The sequence below is a fragment of the Sarcophilus harrisii genome, chromosome 1, assembly GCF_902635505.1.
Source record: "Sarcophilus harrisii chromosome 1, mSarHar1.11, whole genome shotgun sequence".
Lineage (NCBI taxonomy): Eukaryota > Metazoa > Chordata > Mammalia > Dasyuromorphia > Dasyuridae > Sarcophilus > Sarcophilus harrisii.
This window is the reverse complement of record NC_045426.1, coordinates 250,421,076-250,442,087: the sequence shown is the minus strand read 5'-3', so window position 1 is coordinate 250,442,087 and position 21,012 is coordinate 250,421,076.

The window sequence follows — 21,012 nt, the reverse complement described above, 5'->3', positions numbered from 1 at the left end:
TGGAAAAATATAGAAGCTATTACTAGATAGCTCTTCAGATTTTAGTACATAATCTTTATAATAGAAATCATATACAATTTCCCCTCATTTCCTGTGGGACTTCAGATGATTTTTGTCTTATCTACCAATTCCCACTGAAGTAATTTAGATAAGACCATGCTGAGAAATAGCTGTGAAGGCACTATCAACATTCTCATATCTGGCCCTTCTTTGGGGCATAAAAACCTCCTCACACTTCAGAAGGAATTATTGTTGTTCAGTCATGTCTGACTCTTTGTGACACCACAAACCACACAGCACATTAACACATGACAAACATAAAGTGGTTTGTCATCTTTTCCACTATATTAAGGCAAACAATTAAGTGACTTGCCCAGGTTCATCCAGGTACTAAGTATGTGAAGCTAGTTTTGAACTCAGATGTTCCTAGCTCCAAGACCAGCACTCTATCCAATGAATCATTTTTGTGAAGTCATCCTTCACAAAAAGAGGCTGTAGATCATCTAAACACTGAGGCAAATGTTTATTTGTCACCTTATATTTTTAGATAGGATACATATATATATATATATATATATATATATATATATTAGAGTAAAGGAAGCACTGTTTGAGAGACAATGTAGTTTAGTGGACAGGTCACAGGACTTTGAGTCAGGAAGACTTGAGTTCCATTCCTGTCTCAGATATGTATTTGCTATTTGACCATAGGCAAGTAATTTTACTTCTCTTGCTTAGGTTTCTTTCACTGTAAATTGTTGTTGTCATTCAGTCTTTTTAATTGTGTCCAATTCTTAGTGACTCCCATTTGGAATTTCTTGCAGATAATAGAATGGTTTGCAATTTCCTGCTGGAGCTCATTTTACTGATAAGGAAACTGAAGTAAACAGAGTTAAGTAAGTTGCCAGGGTCACACTAATAAGAGCCAATAAGTGTCTAAGGTCAAATTTGAACTCAAGAAAATGATTCTAGGCCCAGAATTCTATCTACTGAATCACCTAGTTGCCTGAAAATTATAAAATTGATAAATTTTAAATAATATATAGTGTATGATATATGATATAGCACCAAATGATAGATTGATAAAATTGTAAAATTGATGACCTCCAAGGTCCCTTCTCTTCCAACTTGAAATGTATGATTCTATGAAATTAAAGATTGGGTAGGGGCTGTTACCTCAGATACAGCAGGAATGGACTTTGAAGCTGCTAATTTCTACCTTATCCTGTATGGTTCCAATAAACATCTCTAGTCTCTCAAGTGAGTCATTTCCAGTATTTCATAATCTGAACCTGATTAGTAAATAGCTGGTCCATGAGTTTTAAATAGGCAGTTAGATGTTCGCTTATTATTCCTTATTTATTTTGGGTTTTAAAGTACTAATAAGTACTTTATTTATCCAGTCTTTTCCCATGTAAAGATTATTCTTCTTGACAAAGAAAAATAAAATAAAAATAAGAGATTTTGGGAGGAACTGGCTTTTTCCTCTCATCCATTATCATTGTTCCATCCATCCTGAGCAATTCAGTCCTATTGCTTCCTTGGCCTGTCTCATGTAATTATTATAGCTTATAAAGTACTCTTTTTGATGTCAGTGATAAATAAAAAGGTCCTGCATAGCTAAAATATTTATAACAGTTCTTTCTTTAACAAAGTAATGGAAAAAAGTAGGTCTTTATCAATTAAGGAGTGGCTAAATAAAATATGGTCATGAATCCACTGGAATATTACTATGTGATAAGAAATGATGACTAGTATAAATAGAGAGAAACATGGGAAGTTTTTATATGAACTGATCCACAATACATACAAGGATTACAATAATGCACAGAGAAAAAAACAACAAAATAATTGAAAATAGATGCTGAGATATTAAAATGACCAAATTTGGTACCAAAGAAGAAATATGAGAAGACAGCTTCTTTCAATTCTTTACAAAAATATGAGGACATGAGGAGCAAGGTGGATGTGAAGCCCTTTACTCAACATAATATTTGTTTGATATAGTGTTAGGCTTGGAACATTTTTGTTGTTGTTGATTTGCTTCATTTAAAAAAATGTTTTCTGGTAAAAGACGGGTCTCTGGAAGAGTTAGAGAGAGAGATAAAATGGAAAACGTAGTTGATGTGAAAACCAAAAATATAAATAAAATTTGATTAAAAAAAAAACTATTGCCATAGTCCAAGTGAGAAATGGTAGCCATGTGAATGGAGACTAGGAAATGGATGTAAAAGATATGGAGCTAGAATTGACAATTTGTCAACTATTTATGATGAGGTCCTGAAAAAATAGGGGGAATTGGCATAGAAAGCCTGAAGTATTGATGGAATTACTCCCTGAAGCAAACAGAGAAGGGTCCTGATGGGGATCAGTTTAATCTCTGTGGAGATCATAGGTAGCCCCATCTTGCTATGTTCAGTCAGAAATCCAAATTATGACAAATCCCTGAGGTTAAATTTCCCTTACAAATCTGTCCATAGCTCATGCCATCTTTGCTGAACCCCTTTTTGGGTATAACCCATGATGGCATTCTGCCTCATGGTTTCTTTCCCCTCACCTCTTTCCCATGCCATGTGGTGTTTCTCCTCTCATTCCCCATGTTTTTATTCTTTTTCCTTCTTATAGCTAACTCTTTTAAGAAAATAAATCCCTTTTAGGATTTTACCTGCCAATTAAGGTTATGCTCCAACTTCATAGGGGTATTCCCTTTCTCCTGATTAGTTGTGAATTCCACCAGGGAACTTGTCTTTTTCCATAATTATTTGTTAAAAATTCCTTTCCTTGCTAATTGTATGTTTTATCAACTCTATTTCATATTGATCATTCTTGGTGTCCATTGTTATCTCTTCATTTTGTCTGTAACCTCTTCTAAATAAACCTACTTTATGCCAAGGAGAATGGCCATTGTGAATTGTTCACATGACCAACTCTCAAGATTTGATGCTTACATCAATCACCATTTGGAACTAGAAATTGCTCTCCTAAATCATCAGATATAATCATAGCTAGGAATTATTGAATCAAAGGCAAGAAAAATAAACTGCTTGGGAAAAGTAGCATGAAATCCCATTTGAAAGAATGGGGAGAAGCAAGTTCTGGAAAAGAGATATTCACTCCAGTGTATTTGTTGGTAACTTGACATTTTAATTAATTGTTCTTGCTAATGAGGTGCTAATTTCTGTTGTTTTAATGCTTCTGGAGGACTACACTTGCTATCAGTATCCTCTAATTTCATATCCTGGACCTGAATACTGATTATCCTGACCTAGTTATGGTTTTATTTATGGAAGTCAGAGAAAAAAAGAATCAAGAATAGCAATGATGGTGTCCTCCTGCCTGCCCAGAAGGACAATGGTGTCCTCAATAGAAATAAAGAAGATTAGAGGCTGGGAAATTTTAATGTCTCTTTTGGACATATTGGTTTGAGATGTCTACCAGGAGAAGACCTTCGGTACACAGTTGGAATTATAAGATTGAAGTTCAGAATGCATATTGATCATGATCTTGATGAAAATGATAATTGAAAGGAAGGGAGCTAGGAAGCTAACCAAGAGACAATGTACCCAGAAGTGGGCCCAGAACAAATTTGGGGAAACTTGGGAGGACAACCATAGTCCAATTCTATCTAATAAATTGTTTATAGACCCATGTTTGATGATGAAAGATCAACCAACTAAATAAATAGTCCCTGATTTCAAGAGTTTTACATTCTGGTGGAGGGAAAGATTCAGTATAAAAACAAATAAATTTAGTTTAAAATAATTTGGGCAGGTTGTTCAGTCTTTTCAGTTATGTCTCCCTCGTTGTGATCCCATTTGGAATTTTCTTGAAAAAGAAACCAAAGTGATTTGCCATTTTCTTCTCTGACTCGGTTTTTTTTTTGTTTGTTTTTTTTTTTACAAATAATAGGCAAAATTACAAAATAATAGTCACACATCTAGTAAGTGCCGGTCTGGATTTGAACCCAAGAAGATAAGTCTTCCAGATTTCAAGCCCAGTGCTCTATCAACTGCACCACCCAGCTGCCATCTAATGTAGGATATAAGATGAAAAATTGGTGGGAAAAGCTATTCAGAAAGAAGCGCCTGAAATGAAGTCTGAAGCATGAGAAGGATTCAACAAATATTTGTTGGAGCAACTGGAGTTTATCAAATAGTAACAATATGCTCTATCTATTCTTTAGAAAAATCTCCTTGGTAGCTAGTTGAAGGATGAATTGAAGTAGACAGAAATTTGAAGCCAGGGGACTGATTAGGAGACCATTATAACACTCTAGGCAAGACATGCTCAGGTTTTGAACTAAGGCTGTGGCTATGTGAATGGAGAAAGAAGGATATATATGAAAGATGTTATGAAGGAAGAAATTATAAAGCTTAGCAAAAAATTGTATATAGGGGGTGAAGAAATGGAGATTATACTCAGGCTGAAAATCTAGGTGACTGTGAGGATGATAATATCTTTAATAGAAATGGGGAAGAAGAGAGATTTGGGGAAAGGAAAGAGAAAATTAGTTCCCTTTGGGTATGTTGCATTTGTGATGCCTATGGGACATGTGGAGATTTCTAAAAAGGTGGTTAGTGGTCTGTATCTGTAGTTCAGGGGAGAGTTTCATTCTGAGCTAACTGGAAATCACATAGCAATGGAAATGGAACTTATGGGAGCTGGTAAGATCACTATGACATAGTGAGATAATATAAAACAAAAAGAGAAGAGCTCCCAGGAAAAAGGCACAATTAAGAGTGATATGAAGAAACAGCCAAGAAGACTGAGGAGTAAAGAGAAGAATGAAGGAGATTGGTGTCATAAAAACCCATGGAAGAGAAAGTACACTGGAGGAGAAGCATTAAATGCTACAGATAAATCAGAAGGATGAGGTTTGAGACAGAATCATTTGATTTGGCAATTAAGAAATCATTAGCAACTTTGAAGAGGGCAATTTCCATTGTATGAAGGCCACATTGAAGACAATTTGTTGTTTGTTCTCAAAGTGATCTATGACATCAGGGAAGTGATGATTGACAGGCCTTCAGTTTTATTCAGGTTTGTCCTGGCCCTGAGCTAGGGCTAATGTTCAACTCAATAGAGAAGTTGACCATACCCCAGGCCAAGATTTCCAATTGAATGAGATTACTTATCTGGGAGTTACCCCTAGGAGGGTGAGCCCCTCCCAGAGACCAGGAGGGTTTGAGACTTTGGATCACCCTTCCCCCAAAGAGTCTTTTCCAACCCTTCCCCCCCCCCCAAGATTAAAGACACAGTTTACTTCAGGTTTGCCAAACACTTTGTTTATATTATGTCATTAGATCTTCACAATCATTCACAATCACATCATAGTAGGTGCTATGATTTTCACTTTACAGATGTGAAAACTGAGGTTGTAGAAACTTGCCTAGAGTCAAAGAGCTAGTAAATATCTGAGGCAGGATTTCAAATCAGGTTTTTCTGACTCTAAATCCAGTACTTTATCCACTGTATCTCTCTAATCTATCTCAGTTAAATCCCCTGTTAGATCAATTGAGTTTCAAACTATCTCTTTTCCTATTAAGTCTCACTAACACTATTGAATATCAGTCTCAACTCACTTTTTTCATGAAGATCTTTTCCCATGGGGACAAATCAAAGTTGAGAGGTCTTTGGGGTTGTGTCCCTAGGTTCTGGAAATGTTTAGGCATCTGCCTTCTTCCATATTCAGATGACTCTTTGAATAATAAAGCTATAAACAAACCATTAAGACACTGAAACTCTTTCAGTTGTGTAGGATAGACCATGCATCAAGGACAAGACCACCATATTTAATAGCTATGTTTCAAAGCGAGGTTCCATAAGCACCGGTAATTTTGAGTTACAGTTATTACCTTTAGTACAATATCATCTTTTCATTCTACTTTCCATGATGTTGATTACACTCTGTTGCCTTTCCTAACTTGACCTGGAGAGCCAACTTAACTCTACACTATCTTCTGTTCTAGAATCATCTGCCTCCTTTTCCTGCAATTCATATGCATTAAACTAAAGGAAAACACACACACACACACACACACACACACACACACACTCTGACTGAGTCCACTACCAGGAAATTCTTCTACTTCCCTAATGGATTGTGTCACTTTTAATCTTGGGGGAAGGGCCTGATGTAAATTGTATCCCCTTTAATCTTTGGGGGAGGAAGGGTTGGAAAAGAATCTTTGGGGGAAGGGTGATCCAGAGTCTCAAACCCTCATACAAATACACCAATCGAGGATAAGCAGACCTCAGGTGTCTTTGATTACATCAATCATGATTAGATCTGATAATGCTGAACACAGCTGCTAGTAGAATTCATTATGAGTCAGAGACAGTGTTCATGGTTATACATCATTACTTTATACATCATACTTGAGGATGTTAGGAACTGCATAGTTTCTAACTATAAAAAAAAAATTTTGTATAGTTTTTTATTTAGGTATCCATGGGTAGACATCATTGACTGTAGTTGTCTCTGGACTCTTTCTCCTTCTCTGGAAGGGTGGGAAGATCTTGTCTAACCAGCCTGTGTCAGGGACACTTTATTATATGTATAATAGATTTTAAGGGGAACAAATCTTACAACTTTGTCCCTTTAATTTTCTTTTTTTTCCCCCTGACAGTTCTGAGAATTATAAAATTTAGACAAGTTATAAGAAACATTTATGAATGCCTCCCAGTTAGTTGCTGTGGCTTTTCTAAGTCATAGAATATTTTAGGACAATAAATCTTGTTTATCTTTCAACTTACTAATTTCCTTTTTTTGTGTGTTTTTTGCTGATATCCTTATCTCCTAGAGCTTTCTTTGCAATTTTGTCCCTTTCTTTTAATAACTAGGAAATGAACTTCTTACAGTTTTTCCTTATGTTAATAGATAGACTGGAAATTCAATTTGTCCCCTTTCTTGAGGAAATGTTCCTAATCTACAGAGATCCTATGCAGGCTCTTATGTCTTGCTCACTTGCTATTTGCTTAGTTAACCCTCTTCAAAGCGGTTCCACAGTAATGTGTATGTGTGTGTGTGTGTGTGTGTGTGTGTGTGTGTGTGTGTCTGTATGGGTATTATATATATGATATGTATAGAAATATACTATGTTATTTAGTTTTAAATTTTCATCTACATTAAAGAAAGGTTGAAAACGAGGACAGTTTTGAGTAATGTGATTGGTGGAATATATAGACAATCTGACCTACTGGGAAGGTCATTTGAGTAAGGAAGATGTAACTACCAATGAATTTATGATTAAAATAATAAAAATGATAATAAAATGGCATTTTTATAGCACCTTAAAGTTTGTAAATATTTGCTGTTCAGTTATTTTTCAATTGTCTCTGACTCTTTGTGACCCTACTGGAGGTTTCCTTGGCAAAGACACTGAAGTCACTTGCCATATCCTTTTCCAGTTCATTTTACAGATGAAGAAACTGAGGCAAAGAGGGTAAAGTGATTTGCCCAGAGTCACACAGTTAGTAAGTGTCTGAAGTCAGATTTGAACTCAGGAAGATGAGTTTTCTTACTCTAGACCTAGGGCTATATCCCCTGTGTAACCTTAAAAATATTACTTATTATCTTAGTTCTTTCTGCAACAACTCTGGGTGCTATTATTAATTATTTTTTGTAGTGGAAGAAACTGAGGAAAATATAGATGAACTAACTTTTTCCTGTTCACCTAACTAGTATCTAAGGCTATATTTGAACTCAACTCCTCATAACACCATGTTTAATACATTATCCATTGCACTACCTAGTTGCCTATTTTTTGCTACTAAATCACATTACTTGCTCTTTTCTTGATATTTACTTTGATATTTAGAATTTATCATGTAAATATTACCTCTAATGATATGAATATCAACACCATCTTGCCTCATCATTCTAAATGATCCTTGTTCCTCATTAATACCTCTTATTTAACCTCCTTTCATTTAGTATGTATTTTACGTATGTGTATATATATTCATACATACATATATATAAATATCAATACATTTATATATATGTATGTATGAATATATATCTATGAGGTAAATATATTATATATATGCATATAATATATATACATAATTCATATTTACAAGTATCTCCTCAATAGAATGTAAGCCTCTTATGAACAGAGATTGTTACAGTTTTCTGTATTTGAATTTCCAGTGCCTAGCATATTATTTGACACTTAGTAGGGCTTAACATTTCTCAGTTGATTGATCCATTTGTTCTACTTAGAAAATCATCACAAGTCACTGGAGATCACTCTCTGAATCTTTTAATGTCTTTTGAGTCCCAGTATTATTCATTACATTTATTTCAATTGAATTTTTATTTTATTAAAATATTTTAATAAAAGAGATAGGCTTGTATCTTGCCCTGGAAATAATAATACCTGAATCTGGATATTAATTCCTATATATATAGCTTTTTTTTCATTATTATTCTCTCCTTTCTCAATTTTTCTTATATTTATTTATCTGTATATATGATCTATGATACAATCCAAGATCCATGAAGGTGGGAACTGTTTGTTATTTTTGTCTTAGGGTATCTAGCACAGTTCCTTCCCCAAAAAATGAATGAATGGGCAAATAAAAAGTATTGATTAATAGCTTTTCATGTGCAAAACACAGTGCTAAGTCTGGTTATGTAAATAGTAAAGCAATACAGTCCCTGATCTCAAGGACCTCATATTCTTCTAGGAGGAAATAATATATAGAGATTTTAGCTTCAAAACAAATAACTTAAAAGCAAATGGTCTTTGGCCCAGGGGTGCATTGGCAAAACAGGCAGTAATATATCTTTCTTAGAGTCATTTTCATTAATAAAACCATATCCCTTTTTGATGTTGAATCTTTTGATAGAACCAAGAGCTTTGGTGGTGAGAACTTTCAAACTCTAGGTCTTTAGCAGCTGTGGATGCTAAGAATGTGGAGACTTTGCAACAACTATAGTGAAAATTAGCACTCAAGTCTCCATCGAGATTTTTTTTATTGGCTATTGTGTATGTTAGATTGGGAAAAGGGATGGTAGTTTGGACCCTCCTACTGGTGTGTTAGGGCACTTGGGCTTCCCTGCCTTTGAGGATCACTGTAATGGATCAGTAGTATGGTAGTGGCATGGCAAGACTATAAGATCCTTCTCAACAAGGGTGAATGAGGATTATGGAGCAGGGATTGGGCCCTAAATAAGGCTTTGAAGCGTCAAGGATTCTGTAAATCAGAGATGAATAGAAAGTATTTTCCAGGCAAAAGGGACAGCCTGTACAAAGACATGGAGGAAGGAAATGAAATACTATTTGGGGATCAGTGAACAGACCAATTTATCCAGAATGTAGAGTGAATATAAGAGAGAAATAAGATATGTCTGAAATATCAGACAGAAACCAGAATGTGAAGAGTCAAATGTTAAACTGAAGATTTTTATTTTATTACAAATGTCATAAAGAACTAATGATTTTTGAGAAAAATGGTGACATGTTCAGATCTGTGTTTCAGAAAATTTATTTTAGCAGTTTTGTAGAGGATTAGAGAGGAAAGGAACTAGAAGAATGAGAGCTTACTTCAATAGTTCAAATGAAAGCAGAGAGGACTAAAGAGTATGGATTTGAGAACTATTGTGTGCGGAATAATTAAAAAAAAAATAAAGTCCAATATGGATGTACAATAGAATTTGGAAGGAGTGGAAGGAAGATGAGGCAGTAATGTGTGTTAAGGGTAGAAAGATATTTCGGGGCCAAATTACAAAGAGTTTCAAAAGCCAAGCAAAGGAATTTCTATTTGTTTCTGAGGGTGATTGGGAACCACAAGAATTTACTGAGTAGTGAGATTAGACATAAGATGTAAGAAAATTACTTTCAAGGATCTGTTGAGAATGCATTGGAATAGAGACTCAAGAGATGGAAATCAATTAAGAGTCCATTGCAATAATCCAGATAAGATATGAATCATGGTGGTACCCATGTAAAGGATGAAATGGGATGAATGTGAGGGATGGATGTGAGGGATACAAAGAAGAATTGGCAAGATTTAACAACTAGTTAGATATCTCATGTGAGAATGAGTTAAAGATGACTCCAAAGTTGAAAAACTGGGTAGCCAAAGGATATGGCATCCTTTACAATATAGGGAGGTCCTAAAGAGGGATTAATTTTGAGGGAAAGATAATGAGTTCTGATTCTGATAAACTGAATTTTAAATGCATATGGGACATTCAGTGGGCAATATCTAATTGGCAGTTGATAATGAAGACCTGATCTCAGGAGATTTTTGGGAGGGTAAGGTCTGGAAATAATAAATAGAAAGATGGTAATTTTGTTAAATGTTTATTGAAGCTCTTGGTTTTATTTTGGTTATTTGTGTATTGTGCATTTTTGTTTTGTTTCAATATTTACCTTTTTTTCCTTTTTTACATTTTGAGGATGTTATTGACATTTTGATTTCATATTTTCCAATTAATTCTATTACTTTCTATATTGTAAATATTTTCAGAAACATACTTTTTCTGATACTGCTTTAGCTACACATCCAAAATTTTGACATATTATCTCACTGTTGAGGTTAACATTTAAGTAATCATTAATAGTTCCTATGACTTGTTAATACATTCATCATACCATTACTTAGTTTTCATGCAGGCTTGTATTTAATTTTTTGTGTTACTTATTTTATTATATTATAGTCTATAAATGATATAGTTTATATGTCTGCCTTTTTCTTTTCCTTAGTATACAATCATTTTGTAATGGTTCAATGGTATACTTAAATGGACCTTTGATTACATCAATTTGGGAGTTCCTGATAGTAATACATAATTCACTCATGAACATATTTATATACCCTTATAGGGTATATACTCAAGGGTATACTTATATACCCTTGCAGGTTTTCTAAATAATTTAAATAGATTATTGATCTTTGGGTTAAGTTCTATTATTATCCTCATTTTACAAAATAGGAAATGGGGTAAAACGTAAGTGATACCCAGAGTTATAGTTAGAAAGTATTTAGGCAAATTTTGAATGCAAGTTTTCCTGATTTTTCTTAGTGTTCTATAAATTTTATCACCTGACTATAAAAATGGTAAGAAGTATATGTATTCTTTAATGCCTCTATGCAGAAGATGCCATAAGTCTTTCCGATCAATTTATCTAATGTGAAGCTCATACAATGTAGAAAAATAGCTTTGTTTTTTCCTTTTTTTCTGTTCATCTGCTAGCATAATCAAAGATCTTGCCCACTGGAGAACATGGGGACTCCAGATTTCATTCTTATGGGTTACAGAACTTTGGACCATGAACCCTTGACTTTCCAGGTAAGGGTATGAAAGTCCAGAATAGGTTTCATTCAAGGAAGAAAAGTTCCCTAATGGGGCATTATACTTGCTTTCCCATTTTTGTTTATTTTTCTTAAAGGCATTTTTAAATTTATTTTTTTAATTGCCTATCTTCTAGATTAGCTTATTGTCTTTTTTAGAGTTTTTGATTTCCACTGCAATTTTGATTTTAATTTTCATTCTTTTTAAATTTTTTTTTCCATTTCTACTCTGAATCATTCTAGAATTTCTTACTCTTGATTTTTTTTTCAGGAGGATTTGTAAGAAATTGCAGTAGGGGTTTTCATATCCCTTTCATTGAAACATATATTTTCATTATTGTTGTTGTTCTTTTTAATATTTTCTGGTTCTTCTGCTCAATTCCCTTTCTCTTATTATGAATCTTTTCTAGATTTTTTTCTTGCAAACCCAACATGTTAGTAGACTTTCTCTTCCTTCTTTTCATTGCCTTCTGAGAAAGTTGTAGTCTACTTTTGTTTACTCCCTGTATTTCTTTCTTTACATTTCTCTTGTCTAGAGTGGGAGTAACAAACTCAGAAAAGAGGAGAGGAGGAAGCAGGCATTAATCTGTATATAAGGATCCTTGCAGGTGGCATATTGTTTTAGTTTTAATATTTTATTTTATTTTATATTTTAATATTATTTATTACTTTATTTTATTATTTATTTTCTTTTCTTTATTTTGTAAAATATTTATAATCTTATTTGATCCATACTTAACAGTGGTGTGGGCCATATGTGGCCTCCTGGCCATGCATTGATTTAGTTGATTTCAGAGACCTTCTGAAGTTGAGGACTAGGAATTTGTTGAAGGTATTTCTAATTGGATCCCTGCAATGCAAATGTAACACAAAAGGAGATACCTACAATTGGCCTGATATTCTGTCCACTTTTTCTCCTTGCACAGATTTATTCTATGCTGCTGAATATTTTCTTAATCCATAATTGTTTACCCTATTCAGATATTACTCTAAATTACTTCAATTTTTTTCATCTTCCCCCCTCCCTTGGTTGGGGATAGGGGAAGAGTTGGGAAGGGGCAGTGCACTAGACTGCTTGACAGATAAGGGGAAAGTGAAAAAGTTATCCCAGTTAAAGTTCAATGAATTTGTAGTTGGTTGTGTAATTGGTTATGGAGGCATAAAGGTGGAACCCCAGCTGGCAATATAGGTTCTTCACCAATGCTCAGGATTTTTTCAGAAAAAAAAAAGGAGAAAAAAATTTTATTTTTGGATTTGTTTCTCATCATCTTGTCTTTGTGCTATACTATTGCAGTAATTATTTAACTGGAACATTACATGTTGATTAAAGATGCCAAGTTCAGGGATATGCTGAAACCTGACCTTTTTCAATCTCATGACTCCATTTTGTCTCCTTTGCATTTTTTTTTAAGAAAAGGTAAACAAAAAACTGCACAAAGTCAAAGGCCTAAAAGGAAATTTAAATATCCTGATCCACTCTACTTCCTAATCAGGCAGTGCTTCACTTACATCATGCATGGTATACAGGATACAGGGACTTTTGACTTGTACTCCGAGGATTCAAATCTTGCCTTAGACTCTTTGAACATGAATGCCACACTGGTGGGGGTTCAAATGCTACATAATGTTAAAGTGGGTAGATAAGGGGGGGGTAATCCTAAAATCTGAAATACAAGCCATCCTCTTAGGACTCAATCTTTTGGTGTAATTTCATACTGAGGAAGTAGTTGCTACAGGGACTATCCTATGGGGGGACTAGACCTATGAGAGCTTGTTTAAAATATATTCATATACATGTGAGTATGTGTATCCTTTACATTTTCAGAGAGCTACTAGAAAGATTTTCCATCTGGAATTCTCCTTTGGATGCTCTGGTTTTTCGGGGATCCAGTAAAGAAAAATTGACATTATTTTTCTTCTTTTGCTTTAGAATATAATCCATCATTTTCTCACTGGATTTTCATTAAAATTCAGGTAACTCTCTGTGAGATAACTTTTGCTTGGCTGAATTCTCATGTACTGATATCTGTAGTATTACTGTGTTCATTTTTTAGTAAGGAAGCTATTATAAGTAGTATAGATATTGCATCCCTAGAATACTCATGACTAACTAATAGCCTGGAACAAAAAGCATCTCATCCATGAGATTTTGTTTGTTTTAACTTTTGAGCATAGATAGATGCCAAAAATTGGGTAAAACATAGAGAAAAAATATATTTTCTTGAGATGTTTTTCACAATTACCTCAATTGTGAAGACATTAAGGGAACAGTATACAAATTATCTGAAAAAGGGGACATGAGTCATGAGGAAAAAAAATCTCAGAATTTGTTGATATAACAAAGATAAGCAACCAAGAGAACATCAATGGCTGCCAAACTATATGCCTAGTCTCCCATTTATACAAAGTCTTTATGAGGATTATTTATATATCAATCAAGTCCATCTACAATGAGGGTACTGAGAAACAAACAAGTTTTCACTATATATGTGTATGTATATTTATCTATCTTTCTATATAGTGGTATAGATATATATCTATCTACATATATATGTATTATGTATATATGTATAGATAAGTTGCTATAAAGATATATGAAATATAAAATCCTATTGTGCTGTGCTTCTTGATTATGAAAAAAATAGATTCAGGAGGGCAAAATGTCACCTTGAATGCTCCTTTACAGCAATGTCTCCCATTCATATATCAATATCATTCAAGATTTCTTGAAGATGTAACAAGAGACATAATAACCCTATTTAAAAACAATGTCAAGTGAGACATAAAACAAAGAAATAAATACTTGTTGAAAGTATTCATCACTGTGACAGAAAAGATCCAATATAAAAACTAGGTCAAAGAGATTACCGGTGGATGATGAAGTCCTCCATATGTTATTATATATGAAGAAGACTGTATTATTCCTTAGAAAGAGCAAATGGATGAACAATGTCTATTCTCACCTAGATTTCAAAGCATATTAATGGGCATCTGATAACCGCTTGTTAATAGTATATAACCATTAATCTGGAAAGGAATGTAATACCAGAACCAACATATATGGTAAAGTAGTATCCTCATGGAAGAATGTTAATTCTTAGGTTGTTTGTGAACTGCACCACATTTTTGCCACAAAACAAAATAGATAAGTAAACAAAAAAAAATGCCTTCATTGATTGGCTGGTGGCAGCAAATATTTAACTGGGGAGAAAGTTAAGGGAAAGGGCATGTAATTCTCTCTCTCCCACTTGGTTCCAAGATTTAGTCATAGCTAATGAAGTTTTAATGTGGTGTTAAAAGCACTGAAAAATTGAGACCATGCTCTTATTAGGTATGAACAAGTCATCTGATTGAATCAGAAAGGATAACATGGTTGACTGAGCAGAAAACTGGTCATTCTTCTGAGTTTAGAAGTTGCTAGTTTGAATTCCAAGTTTGGGAGTGTTTTGTGGAAGAGACTCATGCAAAAGGACATAGAGGATTCTCTTCCCTACTTCCCATCAGTTGTGGCATTTATAAGTAGAGAGGAAGATCCCACCAGAAGTTTGAGAAGTCATTGGTCTGAGAAAGTTCAAGGTGTATTTGAAGAAGCAGATACCCAGTGTAGACAGGCATGAATACAAAAAGCCAATCACCATACCAAAGAAGAAGCAAATTTGAGGAATGGGGCCACTGTCTGCAAAGAAGATTGGCTGGCTATGTTTTATAATGAGAGATGGCCCTAGCAATTATTAGTCAAACTTGGAGTTAAATAAGCTGGAAGAGCAGTACTCATGAGGAGTTGCGTCAGGACCCTAACACTCCTGAAACCCCCAGAACCAGAAGCTATGAATTTCCTCGGCCTCACATGTATCCTATTCATTTATCACACTGTCATATACTCTAGGTTTGAGTCTATTCTTTCAATAAATGCCATGTATATTTGTGGGATATTGTGCTCCAGGTTTTTTTTAAAAGTGTTTTATAGCTACTGTTTTTACTGTGTGATCCTAGTGAATGCCTTTGCTAAAAACTAATTTTACCTACTGCCTGATTATTAATGGAAAGCATATAGATAGACACTTAGTAGATTGGATTCACTGAAAGTAATAAGCTCTGAAGATCCAGTTCTCAAGTAAGTGTAAACATAAATTGAGGGGTATATTCCAGACAAGATAATATAATATGTTAAAAAAATTTAAAGCTGGAAGGGAATTTAGAACTTATCTAGTCCAACCTCCCACATTTTATGCTAAGGAAGATGAGGTACAGAAAGGTAAATTTTCCAAGATCACACAATTCAAGCCCTCTGACTCTATTATATTATTCTTTGGAAGGATGGGCTAATCTCTTAACCTCTTTGAGCTTCAGATTGCCCATCTACAAAACTGAAATAACAACATTTAGTTGGTGGTGTGAGGGACAAATAAGATGTCTACATCTACAGCTGTGTAAATTCCAAGTCTCATTAATCTAAATACTTCTATATAACTCTTATTAATATCTCTTTTTTTTTCAGGACTTGGTAAAATGATCCCAGAATGAATTTTTGGAATTATCTTTGTGGTTATCTTTACATTCTTATAACTTGGTTGTACATGTGGTATGATGAATTTCATTTCTGAGCTCTGAAATCAAATTGTACAATAACCCCCAAAATGTCACCTTCTATTTGATTCCCCCAGATATTTAGCAGCTTCTTGGAATTACACGCATGCAAGGTTCACCAGTTACTGGCTCTAATTTTTTGTTGTTGTTGTTGTTGTTTTGTAGTCCTGTCATGATTGTCTGAACCATATGCCAATCAGAACTTTTTTTTTCCAGAGTTCGTATTCAACATATCTTTTTATGCTACATCCATAATCTTCTCACTCCTTCCTAAGCAATGTTCCAAAAACCATAAGAAACAAAACCCAAATCATTTCATGGGAGGTTTACCACTGAATGTCAATTTAAAAAATGGGACTTCCTGATAGAAGGAGGCACTTGATGTTAAATAGATGTTAAACCATAAGCAAAGAATGAGATCATCAAGAAAAGAATACTGCTTAAATAACTGATCCAAAAGTGGTTGGCTATATTCAGTACATGCAAAATTTGATCATAGATTTTAAAAATACATTTGAAACATTATCAGCATTTCCCAACTTGAAGTTTCCTAATAGACGTGAGAGAAGAAGGTAAAAGAGAGGAAAGAAGTTTTTTGTCAATTCTCAGTATATGAACACTTCAGAGACCCTGAAACCTGGACTAGAGAAATTGAGAGAAGAATCCCAAGACCATAATGGGCAGAGCCAGAAGTAAAAGATCACCATAATTCCATTTAATATTAAATTCCCTTAAAGTACAGTGAGTCTTCAAGGCATCTGGTTGGTTGGTTGGTTGTTATTCTTTGTTCTTGAAGAGGACCAAAATAACATTACTATATGAGAGTCAAGTTGCAGTATGTCCAACTATGGCTGACCAGACCAATATGGTGGGTCATACACAAATAGTCCTTTTGAACATTTGAGGTGGATTCTCCAACTTTGCACATTTCACATTTCTTCTGAGCTAATTTAATTCTGCATTGTTCATAGAACACCTTCTCTGATGAGGCCACACCATGCAATTCCATTTTCTGGCATGGTGCTAGTATACTATCCAAGTTTTACAGGCATACAACAATGAGGTCAGAACAATGGCTCTATAGACCTTCAATTTGGTAATTAGTCTAATACCTCTCCTCTCCCAGATTTTCCTTCAGAGACTTCCAAACACTGAACTAGCTCTGGAGATGTGTATGATAACTATATTGAAGAATAGCTTTAGAAAGGAGACATAGAATGAAACGGCCTTCAAGAGAAAAATCATTGCTCAAGACAAGTTGATATATCACCATCAAATAAAGAGATTGTGATAACTCAACACAGTAGCTTTTCTTTTGCCTTTATTTGTATCCCAAGTACTTAGCACCATATCTGACACAAAGAAGGTGCCTAATAAATGCTTGTTGACTGCCTGACTGGACTAATATGTCTCATGTTTCATGGTTTAGTTTAAGAAGGGGTGATATTTGAAGAATGGATATATGTGGAGAAAGAATGTGGACAGCATTATAAATTTTAGTGTCAGGATCACTGGATTTATATTGAGAAGAACTGAGTTTAAATCCTAGTTCCATTTCTTACTGTCTTTGTGATTTGGGTAAAAGTCATTTATCATTTTTAGACTTTAGTTTTAAACTTGGCTTTAAAATGAAAAAAAAATTGTGATCTGTAAGACCCCAAACCCTCCTCTTTTCCTTTTTTTTAAGGTATACATCTTATCATTTTATGGGCTTTTAGAAGGCTGTTTTGATGGTTTATCCAGGGAATGGAGACCTGCATTAGGATCATAGAAGTGGGAATAAAGAGAAGAGAAAGGAAGGCAATATGACCAATCAATCAAGAGAGCTTATATTATATTGGGAAAGATAACATATATAATTATGTACAAAAATAAAACCAAGATTATTTGGAGAAGGCACTAGTAGTTGAGGGTATCAGGAAAACCTTAATGTAGATGATTGAATTTGAGCTAGGTTTGGAAGTAAATAAAGGCTTCTAAGATGAAGAAGTGAGAAGAGGTCCTTGAGAGAAGGATTTGTTTCATTTTTTTTATCTTGCAAAATCCTTAGCACATAGTTGGTACTTAATAAATGCTTGTTTATTGACATTCTAGGAATGAGGAATAAAAAATCCATGAACTCTGGATTCAAGTCCTACTTCCAATACATATTGGCTTTGCGATTTTGAATAAGTCACTTAATTCCTCATGCCTAAGACAATTCTCTAAAACTTTAAATTACAGAGTAAATCTGCATTGGTGAAGGGATTTTCCTCATCAGGAATCCCTATACTAATGAAATTACTGGTCTGATTGAGAAGAGGTTATCAGAAGATTTGATTGTTGTTGTGGAAGTAGAATCTGCGGGAATTGGATATGAAAGAAATTCTATGGTCAAAGATAGAACTCGATGCAGAAAGGAACTTTAAAAAGCTTAGAACTAGAGAGGGAATGTGACCAAGTAGCTAGAAGAATGACCTTAAAGTCCTGACCCTAACATATACTGACTATGCTCTTGATCTTTTAACCTGGCAGCATCCTAGGCAATTCTTTGTAATGAAGATGCCAATCTACATTGGGAAGGGTATGTTTCTTATATTAATGAAAGCATAGCTCCAGGTTCTAAACTTAGGAGACTTTGCTTTATATTTTTCTACCGCAATGATCCAAGAAAATTCCAAAAGATTAATGAAGGAAAATGCTACCAACATCAAGAAAAAGAAGTGATGGAATTTGAATGCAGATTGAAACATAATATTTTCACTTTCTTTGTTTTTGTTTTTGTGAGTGAATGCTTTTCCCTTTTGTTCTGTTTTTTTCTTATACAACACAAATAATGTAGAAACGTTTTACATGATTGCACATGTATAACCAATATCAGATCGCTTGCTATCTTGGGGTGGAGGGAAGGAAGCAAGGGAGGAAAAAACATTTCAAACCCCAAATCTTTCTTTTTTTTTTAAATAGCCTTTTATTTGCAGGTTATATGTATGGGTAACTTCACAGCATTGACAATTGCCAAACCTCTTGTTCCAATTTTTCCCCTCCTTCCCCCCACTGCCTCCCCCAGATGGCAGGATGACCAGTAGATGTTAAATATATTAAAATATAAATTAGATACACAATAAGTATACATGACCAAACCATTATTTTGCTATACAAAAAGAATTGGACTCTGAAATATCAATCCAAAATGCAGGTGGGCAAAAATATAGGGATTGGGAATTCAATGTAATGGTCAAACCCCAGATCTTTCAAAAAAAATGCTGAAAAGTATCTTAAATGTAATTGGAAAAATAAAATAAAACGATATTATATTTTTCTGTCTCTCTGTAACTTAGCATAGTGTATTGGACCTTGGAGATGCTAAATAATGTTGATTTGAATTTGAAAAGCATCGTCTTGCTTAATAAAAATCTTAGTACTTTGGCATTTGATATCATTTTCTCCCATTCTCTTGGCTAAGATATTTTAAAGAATAAAAGACTTCAAAATCCTATCACTTAGGCATGTGTATATATATATATATATATATATATATATATGTATATGTATATGTATATATATGAAATACCACCAGATCTTTTTTAATCTCATTAGCAATAGATTCTGATCTGGGTTACAGAAAACTACCCAAACCTTAAGCTTCTTTCATTTATCTGGGCAAATACTAATTCTATGTTTAAAAATAAAATCTTACTCCCCTCCAAGAAGTGGGATATGCGAAAGTAACCAAAAAATTGCTCTGGAAGTTACATTCAGAATCTTTTCTCAGGAAGATTCTTGCTCAAATATCCTTCCTTTGCTGCCTGCCATCTCAGTTAACACATTTTGATGTCCTTTACTTCCTCTCTGGCATTTATAGCAGAATGATATGGAGATCATTTTAGCATTTCCTCTGATTCCAGTTTCTACCGGTTATCCTCTTGTCTGAGGTCACTCACCTCATTTTTGATTTCTATAAAGCCTGTTCTGCTTGCATAGATTAGAATTTTGCTGGGTCCTTGAAATCCACTTTCTTTACGAGTAAGTGTTTGTCTTTCAAGCCTTTTTGGCCTCATTCAATTTCCCTCTAAGCTTGAGATAGGCCACTGAGCTGTTTAGGAGGTATTTGAAGTCTCCTCAAATTTTTTTTATACCCTATATTAAATGGGGTCACTAAGGCTTTGTATTTTCATTTTTAGAAATTAATATGTTCTTTAAGATAGTTTAGAAAAATTAGGTGTAAAAGTTTTCATATAAGAAGGGATTCAATGATGTGAGAAGACTGGTATGAACAAATGAGAAGTCATACAGGAGACCAAGGGGAATAATACACACAAAGACTAAAATAATGTAAAAGAAAACAACACTAAAATGTAGCTCACTCAAATCAATTACAATGATGAATCTTGGTCCGAGAAAACATGATTATACATACACTTATTCTCGGTAAAAGGGTAGAAGAATATTACTATGAAATGTTGCATATTCTATTAGACAGTTTTGTTAGTTAGCTTTGCTTAATTGTTTCTTTGTATTAGAGAGAGAGAGTTCACTGGAAAAGAGGGATAATATCCAAGGATATAGGTTATGGTATTAACAAAAATGTAGCTTTAAAATTTAAAACCCCCCAAAATACATTTACCAATGAGGCAATGTTTTTGTTCTAGTCCAATCATTTTCATGACCCCATTTGGGATTTTCTTAACAATAATAATGATAATGGAGTGGTTTGTCATTTCCTTCTCTAGATCATTTTACAGATGAGGAAACTGAGGCAAACAGGGTTAAGTGACTTGGCTAGAGTCATAGAGCTAGTAAGTGTCTGAAATCAAATTTGAACTCAAGACTCCAGGACTGACACTCTATCCACTGTGCCACCTAGCTATATAAAGAGCCAACAGATTTCCTCAAATAAAAAGACATAAAGTACAGTTATCTTTTTCACATTGTGACTGTGGCTTGACATATGATATTAAATGGGAATGGGGAGAGGGAGAGAGTTTTGCAGAAGCCACAAACAACACATGAAGGTCAGCAGGTGACACAGAAAAAATTCAGAAACACCAAAATGCACAAAATATATCTATAGTACTGTATACTGTCAACCCAAATCTTACAATAAGGTACTGTAAACATTCAATAAAAGAAAAAAAA